The following is a 20,683-nucleotide window of genomic DNA, read 5'->3' on the forward strand; positions in this document are numbered from 1 at the left end:
ATTATTTTAGTGTTATTATAATAGATTTTCATGCATAGTTGGAAATTCTCTTCCGCTCCCTGTTGAAGTTTACCTGTACTGGAGACAAACAGTAAAACTTCATCATCAAAACAAAAGCGCATCATATATGTGTTCCTACTTCCTTTTTTCCAGTTTAAACATCTGTTTGACTTAACAGTTTTTTAAACTCAGTTCTGTGTACAGGTTCGTAATGTACAGATTAAGAACGCTGCAGCTTTTTTTCTTTTCTGTTTTTTTTTTACTGCTGATCGTATCGTACGGTACTGAACAAGGAAATACATTGAACATCTTGAGCGAAATATTTCTCAAAGACGTACTCATCATGCACAACTTCCTAGTAGCAGAGACGGGAATGTCATAGAGTATTCGGAGAAAACCGTTGTGGCCAGAGTCAGCGGTCGCGGATTCTGACTGCAGCAAACCACTCGGCAGCGCAAAGCTGGACAACGGCAGCCGGTGAGCAGCCGAACTCGCTGCTCGCTAAGGGCTGATACGTCACCACGCGTCACAGGACGCCAGAGATCTACAGGAGTCGATAAAAAAAGCCTGCCTTGACTGAGGAGCCGCGGCACACACTTTGGGAAGCTCCTACGGTTGTGCGTCGCTGCGGTCCGGTCCCTGGTCGACGGGCACGTGCACCTTCCGCCGACCACTGGCGACAACACCGATGTACTGTGGAGACCTCACGCCCCACGTGTTGAGCAATTCGGCGGTACGTCCACCCGGCCTCCCGCATGCCCACTATACGCCCTCGCTCAAAGTCCGTCAACTGCACATACGGTTCACGTCCACGCTGTCGCGGCATGCTACCAGTGTTAAAGACTGCGATGGAGCTCCGTATGCCACGGCAAACTGGTTGACACTGACGGCGGCGGTGCACAAATGCTGCGCAGCTAGCGCCATTCGACGGCCAACACCGCGGTTCCTGGTGTGTCCGCTGTGCCGTGCGTGAGATCATTGCTTGTACAGCCCTCTCGCAGTGTCCGGAGCAAGTATGGTGGGTCTGACACACCGGTGTCAATGTGTTCTTTTTTCCATTTCCAGGAGTGTATTTGGCTGGACACAAACAGTAAAAAGCCGGACACGGGCACCCCAAAACCTGACAGTAACAAATAAACGTCGATTTATTCGACTAAGTGCAGTCAGTCACTTTTATCAAGCATTTCGGATGATTACGACTCCATTATCCACTGGATGTATTTGAATTGCCAACACATCATCGATTTGTACATGACTCATATTTATAATGTGCGCAGTTTTGTGTCGTTATCTACGTTATGGAAGGTACCAGCACACAACAAACCCAGAAGAGCTTGAAAATAAGGTGAAGAATTCAGACATCACCACACACAGTGGACTGATAAAATATTCGAAATACACCATTCGTGCTTATAATATTTTCAAAGATGTTGATATACAAATGTTACATGGGGTACAGATGATCGAGAATAAACTTTGACTACGTATGGGACCTAGGGTTCATTTATTGATTTTTCTATGAATATTTCAGTCTACTAATTACACCAACGAGGTAACCGAATGCTCATACACCTCTGTGGGAGTAATGACATGCCAGATTTTATTTTAATGATTCCTACACCAGTGTCATCTACGGCGATAAAGGATATGAACAGATTCGGTCAAGATAACCCATATATAAATTTTAAATAGGTTCACATATGAGATATAAGGCGTCTTTCTCATTACAGCTCATTTAGAACGACTGTCATTCTAATTCACGTATGAAACAACGCTTCCAGAAACACAGTCCTGGGCTACTCTTATATCTACATCTACAGCTCAAGTTGCTGTACATCGCGAGGTGGATGGTGCCTCGCACCAACATTGGCGGTTTTCCATCCATTTCTAATAATGTACTGAATAAGGGATGTAAGTGGGCTGTTTAGGTTTTTATGTTGGTAATGCCACGTAGCGCTCTGTGTGAAAATCACTGACTGTGCTGTGTGCAGTCCGTGGCTGGTTGGCATTGTTGGATTATTCGCTATTGGAGTGTTGGGCTGTTGGATGTGAACAGCGCGTAGCGTTGCGCAGTTGGAGGTGAGCCGCCGGCAGTGGTGGATGTGGGGAGAGAGATGCCAGAGTTTTGAGAGCGGAAGATATGGACGTGTGTCCGTCAGAAAGACGAAATTTGTTTAATTGGATGTTACAAAATTACATGTATATTATGACTTTTGAACGCTATTAAGGTAAATAAATTGTTTTTTCTCTATGAAAATCTTTCATTTGCTAACTATGCCAATCAATAGTAAGTCCCTTCAGTAGTTAGAATCTCTTATTTAGCTGGCAGTATTGGCGCTCACTGTATTGCAGTAGTTCGAGTAACGAAGATTTTTGTGAGGTAAGTGATTCATGAAAGATATAGGTTACTGTTAGGGCCATTCTTTTCTAGGGATTATTGAAAGTCAGACTGCGTTGCGCTAAAGATATTGTGTGTCAGTTTAGTGATGATCAGAATAAGTAAAGAGAAAACTGTTTGAGTACGTTGAGTTTTGCTCAGCTGTTTGAAAATCAAATAACGTAGAACTTTACCAGCACTGTCATTCATAATTTTTCAAAGGGGACGTTTCACGCTCATGTCCATCGGTTTATGTGTCTGTAGCACACTACGGCCTCTGCCTCTCTGTACGTTCATCACTATGTAAGGCTTCTGTAGAACATCACCATGGTTTGGAAACGCCAAACATACGTTAGAGTGCTTGTGTTTCGATTAGATTAGACGTACCTTTAGTTCCAGCAGATACATGGTTCGCACATCCTCCAGCACTTAGAAGATCTCTGAAAAACAAGCATACGCGGTAAATATTGTGGGCCCCCTATTGACGCGGTAGAGCTATTTGTGCTTTCAACGGGAGTCTGACCAGTCTCAGTGAACTATGAGCGGTCATGGATTTACCGATAGAGTGCATGGCCAGAGACTTGTCACTGCGGTCGTCACGACGAATGTAAGCGCTGCACAGTAATACGGAGGTTGGCCAGAAAATAATGCACCGCTTTTTTTTTCTCAGCCGAAAACAATACTACAGGGCTATTACAAATGATTGAAGCGATTTCATAAACTCACTGTAGCTTCATTCATTGACATATGGTCACGACACACTACAGATACGTAGAAAAACTCATAAAGTTTTGTTCGGCTGAAGCCGCACTTCAGGTTTCTGCCGCCAGAGCGCTCGAGAGCGCAGTGAGACAAAATGGCGACAGGAGCCGAGAAAGCGTATGTCGTGCTTGAAATGCACTCACATCAGTCAGTCATAACAGTGCAACGACACTTCAGGACGAAGTTCAACAAAGATCCACCAACTGCTAACTCCATTCGGCGATGGTATGCGCAGTTTAAAGCTTCTGGATGCCTCTGTAAGGGGAAAACCGATGGATCGGTCGTGGTGGAGATCATGATCAGCAATTCATGTCATGGCCTCCACGCTCTCCCGACTTAACCCCATGCGATTTCTTTCTGTGGGGTTATGTGAAAGATTCAGTGTTTAAACCTCCTCTACCAAGAAACGTCCCAGAACTGCGAGCTCGCTTCAACGATGCTTTCGAATTCATTGATGGGGACATGCTGCGCCGAGTGTGGGAGGAACTTGATTATCGGCTTGATGTCTGCCGAATCACTAAAGGGGCACATATCGAACATTTTTGAATGCCTAAAAAAACTCTTTGAGTTTTTGTATGTGTGTGCAAAGCATTGTGAAAATATCTCAATTAATAAAGTTATTGTAGAGCTGTGAAATCGCTTCAATCATTTGTAATAACCCTGTACAATGCGAAACGTTGCGTATGTATTATTTGAAGTCTCCAGAGTGAGCGTGCCAAGTTTACGTCACTTCTGACAGATATCGTGGCAGCAGGACACTATCAAAATGGCGTCTCGGGATGTACGTTACAAGCAACGTGCCGTCATTAATTTGTCACTGCAGAGAAAGAAGCTGGTGTGGAATACTCACAAACGCTTTCGCAAGGTCTATGGAGCATTTGCTGACGACAGAAGTATAGTTAGTCGCTGGGCAAAGAGGGTGAGGTCATCAGAAGCCGGTTCGGCGGAGCCCCACGATTTGCAGCGGCCGGGGAGACCATCCACGGTTGTCGCACCTGACACATCTGACCTAGCCCCATCGGAGTTCCACTTGTTTGGGCCATTGAAGGATGCCATTCGTGGAAGACATTTTGAAGACGGCGAGGAGGTGATTCACACAGTGAAGCACTGGCTTCACCACCAGGACAAAGATTGGTAGCGACATTGCATACACGCCCGTGTTCGTGCTGCAGGAAGGCTATAGAACGGGATGGAGATACGTGGCAAAATAGAGTGTGTAGATAAAATACCATCCTTTCGTGTCTGTAATTCTTATGTTCATTAAAGAATGTTTGAAGGAAAAAATGCGGTGCATTACTTCCTGGACAACCATCACAATTTACCGACTCCGCGCTCCGCCCTGAAGACCATGCGATGCTCCCTATCCGTCGTGTCATCCTCGCCAAATGGCGTCATTTTGATGCTCCGTGAAATGGTATTGGGCGGCACTGTCACTTTCCAGGCCTTACAGTCGTCTCTCCTCATCCGAGAAGCTCAGTTGGCATCACGAGATTGAGTCCTTCCACCAAGGAAAAGTTAAGGGGCATTACCAGGGTCGTCCGCATGGCAATCAGACAAGCCGGCTGTTGGACTCGGAGGCGGACATAGACTGATAGGTACATCCCTGTAACCGAACTTGTCAGGAGTACAGCTCCATCCGTCTACATCATACTACATAAGCTACCTAACGGTGTATGGTGGGGCGTACTTCTGGTAGCACTCTTTGATCCCCCTCCCGCCCTTCCCTGTTTCACCTGCGAGTGGCGTACGGCAAGAATGATTGTCGGTAAGCCTCAGTATTGGCTCTAATTTCCCGACTTGATCATTTCGCGGGATGTATGTGGGAGGAAGTAATACTTCTCGAAATGTGTTCTCTCGCAGTTTCAGTAGTAAACCTCTCCGTGATCCTGAACGCCTCTGTTGTATCGTCTGCCACTAGAGTTCGCTAAGCATCTGTGTAACACTCTTGTGCCGACTAGATGGTGACCTGGCGAAACGCGCCACCCCCGTCGGGTCTTCTCTATCTCCTCCATCAGTCCTATCGGGTAAGGATCCCAGATAGATGAACAACATTCAAGAACTGGTCGAACAAGCGCCTTGTAAGCTACTTTCTTCGTGGATGAGTTACATTTTCTTAAGTGTCTTCGTACGAATCTCAGTCCGACATCTGCTTTTCCTAATGTTTATTTTTCTTTTATGTGATCATTCCTCTTAAGGTCGCTCTACACACTTACTCGTAGATTTTTATGGTAGATACAGTCACGAATGGTGGCGTTTATGCCCGCGTTTATTACTTTTTTTGTTGCTATGTTTTAATGCACAGTGTAGGAAGGCTAGCGAGTACGGTCAAAAGACAGAGTCATCGAACGACGCGACAGACGGTCACATAGCGTGAGAAAGGCCTGGCGTCCTAGGGGCCTGTGATAAAGGAGCAGTGGCAGTGGGGATTCACCTACCACGCTGGGCCTCAAGAAGCCCATCTTTTATTATTTATATTTACTGTTTAAGTATTAATATGGTGTTCCAGGGGTGCTTATGACGTTCCTTACACTGAGAAATTGTTCAAATTCAAATAGTTCAAATGGCTCTGAGCACTATGGGACTTAACTGCTGAGATCATCAGTCCGCTAGACTTAGAACTACTTAAAACTAACTAACCTAAGGACATCACACACATCCATGCCCGAGGCAGGATTCGAACTTGCGACCGCAGTGGTCGCGCGGTTCCAGACTGTAGCGCCTAGAACCACTCGGCCACACCGGCCGGCCAGAAATTGTTAATAATAATTTCAATATCATTCAGTTCATCAGGAAACGCCGAGTACAAATTTTAATTACTGTCAGTGCTTATCGATGGATAGTATGGACGAATGACAAGTGTTCCCTGACAGGGCATATGCCAAACTGCTAAGATACCTCATTACCAGTCTACGATCGGTTTCCGAGGACGTAATACGCGAATCCGTGGATAAAATCTAATATCGCGTAAAGACGGAACAGTTTGTTCAAAAATTGCCTCGGATGGTGTACTTATGCGCTGTTGTGTTAATCCAAGAGAGTCTACGATCGGTTTTCGAGGTGGCAATACGTGGACCAGTGTGTGGAATGCAACTCCGCATAAAAACAGAATTGATTGCTAATGTTTCCTCGGAAAACATACCTGTGCGATCTCATGTTGATTCTAAGGTAGTGTGAAACATTTTTGTGACTTTTGCGATGCACGGGAACTTATGATTAATGATCGGGAATCTTATTATGACTACTGAAGATGGAATAGCTCCAGAAATCGTTTTATTTATGAAATAAAACAAAATTTTACGGTTTTTGCTTAGGAACTAAACCTACCAATTCATCATATTATTATGCACTGTGTATGGCACAAGCGTTAGAGCTCGCGACCGACGGTGAAGAAACCAAGCGAGACAACAGCTACGGGACATCTTTAGAATATATAAGAAACTATCAGCCACGATTAAGGATGAAAGTTCCTTATATACTAGATTATCACGATTGCTGACTGTTCTGGAAATCCGAAAGTACAAAAACATCTTTAGAAGACGTGAGGTAACCAAGTTGCATTCAGTTGCACTAGGGTAAGTGAGTGCAGACTTTATTGCTAAAATCCAGCTTGTTTGTTAATCCCGGCACATCTTTAAGGTGGGAAGTTTCATTTACTGTAACCCACTGCGTAGCTCACGGGGGTCAAACCGACATTTACTGTGGGACTACATTTTACCACAGTCGCAAATATTCGTTACAGTTGGCGACCCTTATGTGGGGAAAATACCTTTCAACAGCTGTTGATAGGATGCATTAAGCCCTCATAATATTCTTTACGTGTTGTACAGTGGTAGATCTCTTCTTCTATGTATGCGCAATATGTTACGTTTATTTACGCTCAGGGTCAACTGCCATGGCCTGCACCAGTCACAAATCCTCTGCAGGTAATTCTGAAAATCAGTAGTATCTTCTTGGTTTGCCACTTTCTTATAGACAACCGTATTATCCGTGGACTTTCTTAAAGAGCTTCGAGCCCTTTCTGCTATATCATTTATATACATATCACACTTCCTCCGAAAATTACCTTTACATCTGTCGAGTTCTGTCTGCAAAGCAGTCTAGAATCCAGTCTCGACTTGACAGAAACGATCCTCTGCGTAAAACGTATCGTTTGTCTGAGTTCGGCATCAGTCAGAAGTAAGGGCCAGTAAACTATAATCGGTACTCGAACAGCAGTGACTGTGTTGAGGCAAGCGTCTGTGAGTAAAGCTGGCAGCGCTGCCGCCTGGCGGTGCGACCCGAAGCTGGAGCCGGCGTGAAGCCGCGGCCCTGACAGGGCGTTCTCTCAGATGTTAAGCATCCTTCACGGTGGGCGACAAACATTTATCAGTTATGCTATATGAAGAACGTATTTTCTGTACGTTTTAACTGTGCTAATGTTTCTTGGCTGCTTCTCAAAAACCACTACCATATTAAGTTATCAGGGTCTCCAGTTGCCCGATGCTGTCCTGCACCCTTCTCTGCACTGTGATGATATTTTCCTACAACTTCTCAAACTAACTTGTTTTTCACACTCTATTTTCCCGTCTGAATTAATTTTCCTCTCTGTTGCTCCTTCCAGCAGCTTGTTAACTATTCCTGGATGCCATACAAAATGTCCAACTAATCCGGCCCTCCTTCTGACTTCTCATAAGGGTCCCCAACGAACATCTGTCCCTACCTATAGTCGATACTGCATCTTCATTTCGTCCTTCCACTTAATTTTTAAACATTCTTTCATAACACCACATTCGAAATGCTCCCACTATCTTCTATTCCGGATTTACGATGATCCACGTTTCACATCAGTACAATACAGGGTTATTACAAATGATTGAAGCGATTTCACAGCTCTACATTAGCTTTATTATCTGAGATATTTTCACAATGCTTTGCACACACATACAAAAACTCAAAAAGTTTTTTTAGGCATTCACAAATGTTCGATATGTGCCCCTTTAGTGATTCGGCAGACACGCCGATAATCAAGTTCCTCCCACACTCGGCGCAGCATGTCCCCATCAATGAGTTCGAAAGCATCGTTGATGCGAGCTAGCAGTTCTGGCACGTTTCTTGGTAGAGGTGGTTTAAACACTGAATCTTTCACATAACCCCACAGAAAGAAATCGCATGGGGTTAAGTCGGGAGAGCGTGGAGGCCATGACATGAATTGCTGATCATGATCTCCACCACGACTGATCCATCGGTTTTGCAATCTCCTGTTTAAGAAATGCCGAACATCGTGATGGAAGTGCGGTGGAGCACCATCCTGTTGAAAGATGAAGTCTGCGCTGTCGGTCTCCAGTTGTGGCACGAGCCAATTTTCCAGCATGTCCAGATACACGTGTCCTGTAACGTTTTTTTCGCAGATGAAAAAGGGGCCGTAAACTTTAAACCGTGAGATTGCACAAAACACGTTAACTTTTGGTGAATTGCGAATTTGCTGCACGAATGCGTGAGGATTCTCTACCGCCCAGATTCGCACATTGTGTCTGTTCACTTTACCATTAAGAAAAAATGTTGCTTCATCACTGAAAACAAGTTTCGCACTGAACACATCCTCTTCCATGAGCTGTTGCAACCGCGCCCAAAATTCAAAGCGTTTGACTTTGTCATCGGGTGTCAGGGCTTGTAGCAATTGTAAACGGTAAGGCTTCTGCTTCAGCCTTTTCCGTAAGATTTTCCAAACCGTCGGCTGTGGTACGTTTAGCTGCCTGCTTGCTTTATTCGTCGACTTCCGCGGGCTACGCGTGAAACTTGCCCGCACGCGTTCAACCGTTTCTTCGCTCACTGCAGGCCGACCCATTGATTTCCCCTTACAGAGGCATCCAGAAGCTTTAAACTGAGCGTACCATCGCCGAATGGAGTTAGCAGTTGGTGGATCTTTGTTGAACTTCGTCCTGAAGTGTCGTTGCGCTGTTACGACTGACTGATGTGAGTGCATTTCAAGCACGACATACGCTTTCTCGGCTCCTGTCGCCATTTTGTCTCACTGCGCTCTCGAGCGCTCTGGAGGCAGAAACCTGAAGTGCGGCTTCAGCCGACCAAAACTTTATGAGTTTTTCTACGTATCTGTAGTGTGTCGTGACCATATGTCAATGAATGGAGCTACTTTGAATTTATGAAATCGCTTCAATCATTTGTAATAGCCCTGTATAGACGTACACTTTCAGGAACGTTTTTCAGATTTCAGAATCGGTAAGGAATAAAACACTTTTACCCAATAAAGAATTTTTCGCCTGTTCCAGTTTATTCTGACGTCTGGCTACCTAGTGTAACGTTGTTTCCTACATAGGTGACTTTCTTCACTTCCTCCGCTACTGTGTCGTTCCCAGTGCTGGTGTTAAACAAGTCGTTTTTCTCTGTTTCGTTATTCCAGCACCTACGTCTTTGCTTTACTAATCGATAAACCCTATTCTGAGATCAGAATGTTGTCCATTTCTTTAAACAAGTGTTGTACTTCAGCTTATACATGGCCAGAACAGCTGCAGTGGCTGGACTAATGTATAGAAAGATCACAAACACAACATATTACCATGCCTAACACGGTGTAGAAAACCCGTTGAAATTCTTAAACAGCCTCCAGTCGTCTCGGAGTGAATAAACGTAGGTCCTTCATGATTTTGAAGGGAATCTTATAACATTCTTCGTGCAAACTAGAGGCAAGTTGAGGTAAAGATATTGGAGGTAGAGATGGGCAAACTTAGGAACTAGTTCACTAGCGATCGCTCTGTTTTGAGAAACGTTATTTTTACCCGTTCACCGTTCATTTGAAATTTAGTAGCATAGGTCACTGAAGATGGAAGGGGCACTTGCCTCCCCCTCTGGAGTAGAGAGTTTCTTTTTTTCATTACAGAATTCTCACACACTTGTAAAAGTAATTTTCTTGATTCTGCAAAACCTCTCGTCTAGCCCACTGTAACATTATGTGGCTGATCGCAGTGAAATAACATAAGGTGGTGCACGAAAAACCAGCCCCGAGTACAGACTGCTCGCCAGGTATGCACTATTTGTTGACCGCTACGAGCAGAATAGATAAACGTGTAATAATTAGGCAGTGAAGAAATAACAAATTAGCTAATGTAAACAACAATTTGGAAACAACAGATGACGATTGGTGGGCGACAGTGAGTAGTCTAGTACTTGGGGCCGATTTTTCGTGCGCCGCCCTGTACCAATGAAATAATATTGAAGAAGTTATCATATTCTCGTTACAAAATGTGACACCAGACACTCGATCATGGAGCGCGGGTTTCATTCGGTTGTAAGCTGGTCTGGCATCCATAACAACGAACATGCTCCTTTACCTTGGGTCAAAAAAAGACGGAAAATGGCCACTCGTGTGTGCCGTGCAGACTTCCTTTGCATGTGTAATAACAAAACAAATTGCTTTTTTATATCTTCTGCTGTTTACCGAAATAGTGAAGTAAGCTGGTATGCCCTTTTGTTACCTGAAAAGATATATGTATTACATACCACGTAATTTTTGTGTTGTTGTTGTTGTGATCTTCAGTCCTGAGACTGGTTTGATGCAGCTCTCCATGCTACTCTATCCTGTGCAAGCTTCTTCGTCTCCCGGTACCTACTGCAGCCTACATCCTTCTGAATCTGCTTAGTGTATTCATCTCTTGGTCTCCCTCTACGATTTTTACCCTCCACGATGCCCTCCAGTACCAAGTTGGTGATCCCTTGATGCCTCAGAACATGTCCTACCAACCGATCCCTTCTTCTAGTCAAGTTGTGCCACAAACTCCTCTTCTCCCCAATTCTATTCAATACCTCCTCATTAGTTATGTGATCTACCCATCTAATCTTCAGCATTCTTCTGTAGCACCACATTTCGAAAGCTTCTATTCTCTTCTTGTCTAAACTATTTATCGTCCATGTTTCACTTCCATACATGGCTACACTCCATACAAATACTTTCAGAAACGACTTCCTGACACTCAAATCTATACTAGATGTTAACAAATTTCTCTTCTTCAGAAACACTTTACTTGCCATTGCCAGCCTACATTTTATATCCTCTCTACTTCGACCATCATCAGTTATTTTGCTCCCCAAATAGCAAAACTCCCTTACTACATTAAGTGTCTCATTTCCTAATCTAATTCCCTCAGCATCACCCGACTTAATTCGACTACATTCCATTATCCTCGTTTTGCTTTTCTTGATGTTCATCTTATACCCTCCTTTCAAGATATTGTCCATTCCGTTCAATTGCTCTTCCAGGTCCTTTGCTGTCTCTGACAGAATTACAATGTCATCGTCAAACCTCAAGGTTTTTATTTCTTCTCCATGGATTTTAATACCTACTCCGAACTTTTCTTTTGTTTCCTTTACTGCTTGCTCAATGTACTGATTGAATAGCATCGGGGAGAGGCTACAACCCTGTCTCACTCCCTTCCCAACCACTGCTTCCCTTTCATGCCCCTCGACTCTTATAACTGCCATCTGGTTTCTGTACAAATTGTAAATAGCCTTTCGCTCCCTGTATTTTACCCCTGCGACCTTCAGAATTTGAAAGAGAGTATTCCAGTCAACATTATCAAACGCTTTCTCTAAGTCTACAAATGCTAGAAATGTAGGTTTGCCTTTCCTTAAACTAGCTTCTAAGATAAGTCGTAGGGTCAGTATTGCCTCACGTGTTCCAACATTTCTACGGAATCCAAATTGATCTTCCCCGAGGCCAGCTTCTACCAGTTTTTCCATTCGTCTGTAAAGAATTCGTGTTAGCATTTTGCAGCTGTGACTTATTAAACTGATAGTTCGGTAATTTTCACATCTGCCAACACCTACTTTCTTTGGGATTGGAATTACTACATTCTTCTTGAAGTCGCAGGAAATTTCGCCTGTCTCATACATCTTACTCACCAGATGGTAGAGTTTTGTTAGGACTGGCTCCCCCAAGGCTGTCAGTAGTTCTAATGGAACGTTGTCTACTCCCGGGGCCTTGTTTCGACTTAGGTCTTTCAGTGCTCTGTCAAACTCTTCACGCAGTATCATATCTTTCATTTCATCTACCTCCTCTTCCATTTCCATAATATTGTCTTCAAGAACATCGCCCCTGTATAGACCCTGTATATACTCCTTCCACCTTTCTGCTTTCCCTTCTTTGCTTAGAACTGGATTTCCATCTGAGCTCTTGATATTCATGCAAGTGGTTCTCTTTTCTCCAAAGGTCTCTTTAATTTTCCTGTAGGCAACATCTATCTTACCCCTCTTGAGATAAGCCTCTACATCCTTACATTTGTCCTCTAGCCATCCCTGCATCCCTGCTTAGCCTTTTTGCGCTTCCTGTCGATCTCATTTTTGAGACGTTTGTATTCTTTTTTGCCTGCTTCACTTACTGCATTTTTATATTTTCTCCTATCATCAAGTAAATTCAGTATCTCTCCTGTAACCAAGGATTTCTACTAGCCCTCGTCTTTTTACCTACTTGATCCTCTGCTGCCTTCACTATTTCATTCCTCAAAGCTACCCATTCTTCTTCTACTGTATTTCTTTCCCCCATTCCTGTCAATTTTTCCCTTATGCTCTCCCTGAAACTCTGTACAACCTCTGGTTCTTTCAGATTATCCAGGTCCCATCTCCTTAAATCCCCACCTTTTTGCAGTTTCTTCAGTTTTAATCTACAGTTCATAAGCAATAGATTATGGTCAGAGTACACATCTGCCCCTGGAAATGTCTTACAATTTAAAATCTGGTTCCTAAATCTCTGTCTTATCATTATATAATCTATCTGAAACCTTTTAGAATCTCCAAGGTTCTTCCATGTATACAACCTTCTTTCATGATTCTTGAACCAAGTGTTAGCTATGATTAAGTTATGCTCTGTGCAAAATTCTACCAGGCGGATTCCTCTTTCATTTCTTAGCCCCAATCCATATTCACCTACTACGTTTCCTTCTCTTCCTTTTCCTACTGTCGAATTCCAGTCATCTATGACTATTAAATTTTCGTCTCCCTTCACGACCTGAATAATTTCTTTTATCTCATCATACATTTCCTCAATTTCTTCGTCATCTGCAGAACTAGTTGGCATATAAACTTGTACTACTGTAGTAGGCGTGGGCTTCGTGTCTATCTTGGCCACAACAATGCGTTCACTATGCTGTTTGTAGTAGCTTACCCACACTCCTATTTTCCTATTCATTATTAAAGCTACTCCTGCATTACCCCTATTTGATTTTGTATTTATGATCCCGTATTCGCCTGACCAAAAGTCTTGTTCCTCCTGCCACCGAACTTCACTAATTCCCACTATATATAACTTTAACCTATCCATTACCCTTTTTAAATTCTCTAACCTATCTGCCCGATTAAGGGATCTGGGACTATTTTACCTCCGGAATATTTTACCCAAGAGGACGCCATCATCATTTAATCATACAGTAAAGCTGCATACCCTCGGGAAAAATTACGGCTGTAGTTTCTCCTTGCTTTCAGCCGTTCGCAGTACCATAACAGCAAGGCCGCTTTGGTTAGTGCTACAGGGCCAGATCAGTCAATCATCTAGACTGTTGTCCCTGCAACTACTGAAAAGGCTGCTGCCCCTCTTCAGGAACCACACGTTTGTCTGGCCTCTCAACAGATACCCCTCCGTTGTGGTTGCACCTACGGTACGGCTATCTGTATCGTTGAGGCACACAAGCCTCCCTACCAACGGCAAGGTCCATGGTTCATGGGGGGGGGGGGGGGGAAGGGGGAATTTTTATGTAATTTACTTAATTATAAAATACATTTTAATTACTGGTCGTGGACGCTGAATAGAATACGAAAAGAACCAGAAGTACAGAGTTCAAAAAAGGTTTGAAACAGATCTAGAACGGGCGTGCGCATTGAAGGAAACGAACAACAACTCGATACTGAACTAACTAGGAGCAGTCGGCAGTGGAACTGCGAAGAGTGGCCACTCGGAGAAGGACGAGTCCGCCCGAACGAGACCGAGACGGAGACAGGCGGGAACGGGACCGAGGCTGGAGCGAGACCGGCCGACCCGCCGTTGCGGGAACAAGACCTACCGTTTCTCGTTCCCGGGAACTACAAGTAGAAAGCCGCGATCTAAGTGAACCATGAAAGACCGTTCCTTAGAATGCGTTCCTCGTTCTTTCCTCTCATCTTGGTCAACCGTTCCTTTAGACCCGTTATTTCGTGAACAACCCATCTCTAATTGGAGGTGTACAGCGATGACTCACCCCTCTCTCCAAAGCAGGCCACATAGGCTCAATTATGTTGAGATCTGGTGACTATGGTGGCCACGGAAGATTCGACACTTCACCCCCCTCCTCACAAAACCAGTCCTGGGGGAGCTGTTTGAACAGGGGCCCTGTCATCTTGGTACAAACATTACACCATAGGTCAAACCTGGTCAGCCAGAACGGTCACATAACCCTTGTCAGTAATGATACCTTGCAGAGTAACTTTGGGGCCTACGGAACACTACGATACCTCTGTCCAAAACATCACCGAACCCCAGCCACATTTCTCTCTTCGGACGTAAAAAACTCGGCCAGAAGTTGGAAAGAGGATAACACAACACTCATCCGACCAAACTCCTTCCATTGCTCCTGTATCCATGTCTTATGGCTTCGGCCCACGTTTTCCTGTTACAGGCATTTGCATCACTCATGTATGATTTTTTAATTCCAGCTCGCCCTGAAATTATCAGTTTATGAAGCTCCTTTCGTGTTGATTTGGTGCTGATTCGCGAGAGTGACATCTAGATGTGTAGTGATGTTGGAGCTGTCCTCCTCTTTATTTTTCGTCACAATCCTCATCACCGACTGTACGTCTTGACAGATGTTGTTTTTTCACTTTCCCTGTAGGCGATGTAAGTCTTTGATATTGCGCCTCTTGAAGCACCAAACAATTCGCCTACCTTGGCTACGAAGGTACTCACCATACGGGCACCACCGTCTTGTCCACATTGTAATTCACTTAGCTCCGACATAATGCACTCACAGGTACACGTAACGACTGACACATGCGGCGTATTGAGGCTATTTGTTATACAGGTGTCGTTCGTAGTCAAATACAACAGCGTAACGTGTATGCTTGGCTAACAACAGCATATATATTCAAGCAAGCATTTCTGCAGATGTTACCATATTTTTGGCTCAAATGACTCTGAGCACTATGGGACGTAACATCTGAGGTCATTAGTCCCCTCGAACTTAGAACTACTTAAACCTAACGAACCTAAGGACATCACACACATCCATGCCCGATGCAGTATTCGAGCCTGCGACCGGAGCGGTCGCGCGGTTCCAGACTGAAGCACCTAGAACCGCTCGACCACACAGACCGGCTACCATATTTTTGTATATCGTCTGCAAACCACACAGTTGGAGCAAATTTCTGCACTAGTCCAAAAGTTAAGCGTAGTCACGGAAACACCAAAATGAAATGAGAAAAATCACGCAGTCGCCCAACATCACCGTAAATATTTACCTACGAACCCTACTTGTTAGCCCTGTATAGGAAATGAGTACTACTCGACCATGATATTATTGCACTTGGCCTTTCATGGACGCTACTGCAAACACGAAGGTATTTTACAGTACACAAGTGCATTGATGACTAAGGAGAACGCATCACACTGTGAATGATTTCTAGACAGCTGTGCACTTACTATGAAGTGATTCAGTGTGTGGTCGTGAAATATCACGATAAAAACTCACAATCAGACGACCGGAGAGCCCTCACACCCAAGTGCAATAATGTTGTGGTCGACTAATCCTGCGCGCTGTGAAAAGGACGTAAGGGAAAGGTGAACGCAAGCAGTGCATGAGACCACTCACGCCTCAGTCTTGTCTCAATCTTGTTTCTCCGCTCATGGTGAGCAGAGTGTAGTCTCTTGGTGAAGATGACAAAGTAACGCCATAAAGACGCCATCTGGACCCTGTTTTGCAGGATAGAATACTCGGCCGCCAGGATTCAGACCAAACACAGAACGAGGTCTGAGTATATTTGGATGTCTGAATTTTCTCATTTTCATAAGACAGAAGAGGCAATCTGTTTTACTTGCTAAAAATATTCTAAAGCCAAGAGCGCATAAATATGTCATTATTTAAAACAATCGGTTTCGATAAACTTTGCTGTCATCTTCAGGTCGTAAAGAATCTTTCTGTTACGAAACGTGTTCATTTTAAGTTGGGCCTCACGCTGAGTATCATTTCACGGCTAGTTTCCAGACACGACGGATGTTCGTCGTAGGCCAGTGAAAGGTCGTATCAAGAATAACCATCTCACAGTAGCACCAATACCTGGCACAAAATGCCCGACGAAATCGAGTACACCTGCAAGATCAATGGTTGTAGAGCTTGTAGCTGCCTCAGCAGTTACTGTTTCTCGACAGACTGTGCTTCGGAGGTTCAGGACAGTAGGGCTGTTTGCCAGACGTCCTGCCGTGTGCAGCCCGCTCGCTCCAGCTCAGAAACGGGCCCGTATGTTATGCAGTCGGCAACATGATTTTGGACCTTGAATGAATGGAGGAATGTGCTCATCACAGATGAATCTTTCTTCAGTTTTCAAAATGATTCTGATCATATAGTACTATGTAGAGAAACTGGTAGTCGATACAACTTTTAAAAAATCGTGGAAAGGGGCAGGTTTGATAGTGATGGCGTCATGGTGTGGGGACGCATCATGTTGAATGACCGGACGGAGCTGCATATTGGTTTTTTTTTTTTTTGTGGTCGGAGGAATACTCTAAACGCTCGGAGATACTGAGGTGAGGTACTGCTTCCTTACGTTCACCTTTTCAGAGATGCAGTTAGTCCAGACTTCCTATTTATGGACGATGAAGCCTGTCCGCATGAAGCACTGTGGTGGATTAAATTCTTGGAAGTGAAGATATCTATCGCACGGACTGGCCAGCGACACCTCCGGATCTAATCCTATAGTTTGTTGTTGTGGTCTTCAGACCTGAGAGTGGTTTGATGCAGCTCTCCATGCTACGCTATCCTGTGCAAGCTTCTTCATATCCCAGTACTTACTGCAACCTACATCGTTCTGAATCTGCTTAGCTTATTCATCTCTTGGTCTCCCTCTACGATTTTTACCCTCCACGCTGCCCTCCAATGCTAAATTTGTGATCCTTTGATGCCTTAGAACATGTCCTACCAACCGGTCCCCTCTTCTTGTCAAGTTGTGCCACAAACTCCTCTTCTCCCCAATTCTATTCAATACCTCCTCTTTAGTAATGTGATCTACCCATCTAATCTTCAGCATTCTTCTGTAGCACCACATTTCGAAATCTTCTATTTTCTTCTTGTCCAAACTATTTATCGTCCACGTTTCACTTCCATACATTGCTACACGCCATACAAATACTTTCAGAAACGACTTCCTGACACTTAAATCTATACTCGATGTTAACAAATTTCTCTTCTTCAGAAACGCTTTCCTTGCCATTGCCAGCCTACATTTCATAACCTCTCTACTTCGACCATCATCAGTTATTTTCCTCCCCAAATAGCAAAACTCCTTTACTACTGTAAGTGTCTCATTTCCTAAGCTAATTCCCTCAGCATCACCCGACTTAATTCGACTACATTCCGTTATCCTCGTTTTGCTTTTGTTGATGTTCGTCTTATATCCTCCTTTCAAGACACTGTCCATTCCGTTCAACTGCTCTTCGTAGACCCTTGCTGTCTCTGACAGAATTACAATGTCATCGGCGAACCTCAAGGTTTTTATTTCTTCTCCATGTATTTTAATTCCTACTCCAAATTTTTCTTTTGTTTTCTTTACTGCTTGCTCAATATACAGATAGAATAACATCGGCGAGAGGCTACAACCCTGTCTCACTCCCTTCCCAACCACTGCTTCCCTTTCATGCCCCTCGACTCTTATAACTGCCATCTGGTTTATGTACAAATTGTAAATAGCCTGCCGCTCCCTGTATCTTACCCCTGCCACCTTCAGAATTTGAAAGAGAGTATTCCAGTCAGCATTGGCAAAAGCTTTCTGTTAAGTCTACAAACGCTAGAAACATAGGTTTGCCTTTCCTTAATCTTTCTTGTAAGATAAGTCGTAGAGTGAGTATTGCATCACGTGTTCCAATATTTCTACGGAATCCAAACTGATCTTCCCCGAGGCCGACTTCTACTAGTTTTTCCATTCGTCTGTAAAGAATTCGCGTTAATATTTTGCAGCTGTGACTTATTAAACTGATAGTTTGGTAATTTTCACATCTGTCAACGCCTGCTTTCTTTGGGATTGGAATTATTATATTGTTCTTGAAGTCTGAGGGTATTTATCCTGTCTCATACATCTTGCTCACCAGATGGTAGAGTTTTGTCAGGACTGGCTCTCCCAAGGTCGTCAGTAGTTCGAATGGAATGTTGTCTACTCCCTATAGAATCCTATAGGATATAGCTCTAATGCCTTAGGGAGAATCGTAGCATCCCGTCAGCCTCAGCTAAGGACACTTGCAGACCTCTGCACCGCTCTTCCTGAGAAATGGGAGCGACTGCCAGGAGAGGTCTTGAACCATCTCGTAGAGAGCAAGTCAGGTCGCTGTCCGGCATGTGTGGCTGTTAGGGGTAACCATGTCCCCAATTAACAGCTTCTTTCGCTCTGATAGAGATTTCCCAGTTGTTTTGCTTTTTTACGAATGCGTATCGTATCTATCAGAACTTTTGTAACATTTTGTTTTGGGCACTGTTGAACACTGAGGTGGAAAAGTCTTGGGATACGTCCTGCTATCGTGTCGCAACTACTTCTGCCCGGCAGAGGGCAGCAGCTCGACATGGTTTGGACGCCACAAGGGGCTGGAAGTCCCCTACAGAGATACTGAGCCGTGCTGGCTCCACAGCCGACCGTAGTTGCGAGAGTCTTGTCGGTGCAGGATTTTGTGCACGAACTGACCTCTCAATTATGTCCCATACGTGTCTGATAGCGTTCATGTCGGACGATCAGAGTGGTCAAATCATTCGCTCGATTTGTCCAGGATGTTCTTCAAACCAATGGCGAACAGCTGTGGCCCAGTGAAATGGCGCAATGTGGTCCATAAAAATCTCATCGTTGTTGGGGAACATGAAGTCCATGAATGGCTGTAAATGGTCTCCCAACAGATCGTTACCATTTACAGTCAATGATCGTTTCTGTTGGACCAGAGAACCCAGTCCATTCCATGCAAACATAGCCCACAGCATTATGGAGCCACCACCAAATTGCCTTTTTGACAACTTGGGTCCTTGACTTCGTGGGGTCTGCGCCACAGTTGAGCCCTTCATCAGCCCTTACCAACTGAAATCTGGACTCAACTGACCGGGTCGACGTTCACCAGTCGCTAGGGTCCAAACGACTTGGTCACGAGCCCAGGAGAGAGATGTCGAGCTGTTAACGAAGCCACTAACGTCGGTCGTTTGCTGCCGTAGCCCGTGAACGCCAAATTTTGCCGCTCTATCCTAACGGACACGTTAGTCGTACGTCCAACACGATCTCTGTGGTTATTTAACGTAGCGTTGCTTGTCTTTTAGCACCGATAACTCTACGCAAACCGAGCGAGGTGGCGCATTCGTTAGCACACTGGACTAGTATTCTGGAGGACGATGGTTCAAATCCGCTTCCGGCAATTCTGATTTTGGTTTTCCGTGATTTCCCTAAATCGCTTCAGGACGATGCCAGGGTAGTTCCTTTGAAAGGGCACGGCCGACTTCCTTCCCCATCCTTCTCTAATCCGATGGGACCGTTGACCTCGCTGTTTGGTTCCCTCGCCCAAATCAACCAATCAACCTCTATCCAAACGCCACTGTTCGCGGTCGTTAAGTGAAGGCCGTCGGCAGTTGCCTTGTCCGTGGTGAGAGGTAATTTCGGTATATTGTATTCCCTAACGATTTCCGTAATGGAATCTCCGAAGAGTCCTACTCCAACGACCATTTCGCGTTCAGAGTCTGTTAATTCTCGTCGTGCAGACGTAATCACGTCGGACACCTCATCACAATAGTCACCTGAGTAGAAATGACAGCTCCGTTAATGTACTGTCCTTTTGTACCTCGTGTATGCGACACTATTACCATTCGTATATGTTCATATCGCTATGCCGTGACTTCTGTCACCTCAGTGCCAGATATCTTCTGATTCAGCTGTAGTTTCTTCAGTAGTGGTTCCAACATCCTTATCTACATCTACATGTACATATATACTCCGCTAGCCACCGAGCGGTGTGTGGCGAAGGGCACAATTCTCGACAAAGCCATATTTCCCCCCCCCCCCCCCCCCCTCTGTTCCACTCGCGGATCGCGCGAAGGAAAAACGACTGTCTGAACGCCTCAGTGCGAGCTCTCATTTCCCTTATCTTCGAATGGAGATCATTGCGAGATCTGAAAGTTGGTGGTAATAATATATGCTCTGCATCCTCGGTGAAGATCGGATTTCGCAATTTAGTGAGCAGCCCCATCTGTTTAGCGCGCCGTCTATCTGAAAGAGTGTCAGACTTCAAAGTTTCTATGAGATTTGTAACGCTCTCGCGATGGCTAAATGTACCAGTCACGAATCTTGCCGCTCTTCTTTCTA

This window comes from Schistocerca americana, chromosome 1, assembly GCF_021461395.2.
Source record: "Schistocerca americana isolate TAMUIC-IGC-003095 chromosome 1, iqSchAmer2.1, whole genome shotgun sequence".
Lineage (NCBI taxonomy): Eukaryota > Metazoa > Arthropoda > Insecta > Orthoptera > Acrididae > Schistocerca > Schistocerca americana.